Raw genomic sequence first — 4,256 nt, forward strand, 5'->3', positions numbered from 1 at the left:
TATGGAATGTCCCTGTCCCAGGGCTCCTCCACTGGAGACTTACACATTAGCACTATGGACAGAGCTCTCGCTTCCTTTAAAAAAATCTTAGGGTTTTAGGGGAAGCTCTACTCACGTCTTGAGGATCAAAAAGAGAAGCGAGGGAGCTGTCCATGGTGCTGACACGTAAGTCTCCATTTCCACCCCTCCATACCAACCTGTGTTCCAATTTCAGATCTCAGGACCAGCAAAGAATCAACAAGCCTAGCATGATCCCTTGTATAGTCAAAGGCTGAGGTCGGGGATTTAGCTCAGCGGTTCGGTGGCCTGCCTTGCAAGTGCAAGGACCCGAGTTCGATCCCCGGCACCAAAACAAACAAACAAACAAACAAGCTGAGGCCTTGGGTTCTGGTAAAAGATAGTTTGGGAATGTGTGCTAGACCCGCCTCTGTTTAGATTGCTTAGGTTATAATCGCTTTGATGAATCTGGCTAGGCCAGACAAACTGTGATAGGCTTCAGATCCAGGGAACAAGTAGGTTTTTATTATGGAGGCATATTTGGGAGACCACTCTCCCTCCACCCACCTGAATTTGAGCAACATCCCAGGGCCAATCTTCCTTCCATTGTTCTAAGAGAAGCAAAAAAATAAAAACAACAAAGACCTAGAAAAACTCTAAAGCTCCAGGCCAGAACACGTGCAGGTTAAATCTCATGGCCTGACCTTCAGTAAACTTTTCCCCACTGGAACCTTGTTAAAAGCTCATGCATATGGACTGCACCACATGAATGTAATCTAATCAGACTGGATCCTGGGATAGGCATGTGCATTGAAAGCCCCCTAGATGACAGCACCCTGTCAATCATTCCTGTCAGTCTTATCTAGAGACCCAGTGAGAGGCACTTGGGCTGGGCTGCACATCTTTTAAATTCTAAAATCCTGATCTATATGTGCTTTTTATTTTCCCATAGTCCTGTTACCACTTATCTGTTCATGCCACCTTTTTGTTGGCACATATCTGCCCTGAGCATGACTTCTCATCATCTTCAATAAATGTGGTTGCTTTTTCCCTTACTGTTGGATGTACACTTACAATTCTTTGCTCATCATACACAAGAGCCTGGAATCTATCCGTTAAATCCATCATGTAGTATCCTTTTGAGTCAGTCACTTTCCTAGGTTCCAATGTATGGTTGAGGCTGTTGGTGGTGGCTCAGGGCTTACTTGGTCCTGTTTCTATTTGTGGCTTACTTCCCACGCAGCTCAGTAGTTACCTTGAGCAACATGTAGATCCACATTTTATGGCATTTAATTTTTCCATGTTAATTTTTCCAAAATTATCTTTATGCTTCCTTGATCTTGGTAAATTTCAGGTGTGATTCCATGATCAATTTAAGTGTACTTGTTTCCAGAAAGCTTTCCCTGATAACTCCTGGGTTGCTTAGGTGACTTCCTCTTCTTCCCCCTCTTTTAAATTGACAGTTGGCACAAAACTGGTTTATCTGTCATTGTGACTCTTGACTGTTTTCATTATCCTTGCATGGATCTCTCTCTCTTTCTCCCCATCCAATCCAATCCAACAAATAAAAAAATTTACATTTAAGTATCCATCCTCTTTCCCCATCCCCATTCTTGGACTTCCTTTTTTATTTTGTTATAATGTTACCAAGATTCATGTCATTATATGTGCAATAGCTCACTCAGTTTGGCTGATATGTAAAAGTATTCTTTTGTGTAAATATATTGAAATTTATTTGTCCATTTTCCTGTCCATGAGTACTGGAGTTGTTGCTGTTGTTTTGATATTACAAATGATACTATTGGAGATGGTGATTTGAGGCAAATTGTTCCCTCCATCTTTTCAGAGCTAGTTTTGAATAAATATTTTTTTCTTTTTTGTCAAATTCCTCTTATTTGATCAGTGGGAAGCAAATGAACCCAAGCACAAAAGTTTAAATTGAGCTGGGTGTGGTGGCACAGGCCTGTAATCCCAGCACTCGGGAGGCTGAGGCAGGAGGATCACTGTGAGTTCGACAATAGCCTGGGCTACACAGTGAGCTCCAGGGAAGTCTCAACTACATAGTGAGGCTCTGTCTCAAAACACCAAAAAAAAAAAAACAAAAAAAAAAAAAATTAAGGGGACTGTAACAGTTTTGGCATAGCCAGTAAGGAGTGAAGTCCAGCTTCTGAGAGGCATGCATTCCAACAGGTCCTTGGGAAAAGAAACTGACTGCTTCTGGCTAGCTGAAACCATGGTCAGGTCATACCAGCAGGTGCCAGGGAGACTTTTGCTCCCAGGAATCTCCTTTCATTGCTGTTCATGGCATCAGGTGCCTATAAATGTTTTCTCTGTCAAAAAAGTAAAAGGTTGTCTAGGAAGCTGACAAGTTCTGCCTGCTTTTCTTCTAAAAAGTGCATTCAGGGATCTACTGTCTCCACAAATTGGACCTTCTCTTAGGTCATTCAGCAGCGCCATTTGGGTGAGGTAAGGACCTTCACTGTCTGAGACATTTTGGACCTATTGTAGGTCATTTTGGGCCACTGACTGCTCATCAGAGCCATTGGGGATGAAGCAAGAGCCTTTACCATTTGTGGCCATTTGGGCCTAGTGCAGGTTATTTTGGGGTACTGATTGATGTGAGAGATTCTGAGGCATGGTTTTGGGGAGTACTTATTTGTTTTGGTTTGCATTGGTATTCCTTCATTTGCTTCATTTCTTTTACCTTTCTCTTTCTGTAGCCACCTTTATTCTAGAATGGGCACATGGTTTCAGTGCCATCTAGAATTATGTAAGCCGTTTTAGGCTTCAAGTTATTCTGAGGCTTCTTTGTGAGCCAGTATAGATTTTAAAGTTTTGAACCATTTGCCCACAAAAAAATTTGGATTAAGAGATTTTTTTTGAGACAGGGTCTTGCTTTGTACTTCAGGGTGCCCTTGAACTCACTACGTAGACCAGGCTGCCCTTGAACTTAAAGTGATTCTCCTACCTCAGCCTATTTTTAAGAGGATAGACACTGGTGGTGTTTTTGAGGAACTCCATTGTGAATTGTTCTGGAATAAAAGTGCTTTTGCTACTGTGCAGCTCCCTAAAAAGTTTTAGTTACTTGTGACTCAGGAGGAGAAAGGGAGTGGGGGGATATTTTCTAATTCCAGGTCCTATTCTAAGGGCAGAAACATAGACAAAAAACTTTTTACTTATTTTTTGAGTTTGAGAATTAAATTTAGACCAGTTTTTAAAGAATTTGGCTCAGGGGCCGGGGATTTAGCTCAGCGGTCCAGTAGCCTGTCTTGCAAGGGCAAAGACCTGAGTTCAATCCCCGGTACCAAAAAAAAAAAGAACTTGGCTCAGGGTTAAGTCAGAGGGAATACATAATGCCAGATGTGGGCCTTATGGAGGTGTTTCATAAATCCACAAGCATCCTTTAGGACGGCATATGTGGCTCCTTTGGAGCATCCTCAGGAGTGGTTTTCACTCTCAGCCCATGAAAATGAAGGCCAGTTTCACTCTGAGGTCATAAAACATCTAGTGATGGATAGTTGCAAGAGAGATCAAAGGGCAGATTGGGGGTGTAGTTTGGGGTGTGTAAATTTTGGAGGTGGATTTCCCTGGAGCCACTCAGAATTGGGTTTTCTCCCATGGTGTCTCAGGATGGTTTTTCTTGCCAGTTGCAGGAGAGACCCTTGCTCATGATGCTGGATAGGCTACATCCTGGAAGAGCATGATTTTTGAGTTCTTTCTAACCCAGGATTGGAGGTATGTGGTCTGAAAGGAATGCATATCCTTGGTTCCTTTATAGATGAGCACTCACTTTCTAAGGGTTCAGGAGCTTCTAATTGAAGAGGAAAAAGATTCCTAGGATTGCAAAGAGAGACACATTACCATTTCCTGATACTAATAACAACCATCCCTCCAGAGATAAACTGCCAAAACCTGTCCCATAGTCTCCAATTGAGTCCTCAGACACTCCCAAGAATGTGAGCTGCCAGACAAAAAGTCATCCCATAGAGGTGTCTGTAATAAGAGACCAAGCCATGTTGGAACTGCCAAACAAGAGAAAGGAGGAATGCAGGATGCTGTTTGTAAAATAAAAGATGTTCTATCAAAGAAATCCCAAATATAAAAGGCATCACAATCTTTGCATGCTTTTCTATTATTATACTTTCTATTATCATTTTGATAAAACCCCCAAAGTGTAAATACCAGCAAACAAGGGATGACAATTCTTGATTATTTAAATTACTCACAATCTAGAATCTTTTTTTTTTTTTTTTTTTTAG

The sequence above is a fragment of the Fukomys damarensis genome, unplaced genomic scaffold, assembly GCF_012274545.1.
Source record: "Fukomys damarensis isolate Sample0158 unplaced genomic scaffold, DMR_v1.0_HiC HiC_scaffold_23, whole genome shotgun sequence".
NCBI lineage: Eukaryota > Metazoa > Chordata > Mammalia > Rodentia > Bathyergidae > Fukomys > Fukomys damarensis.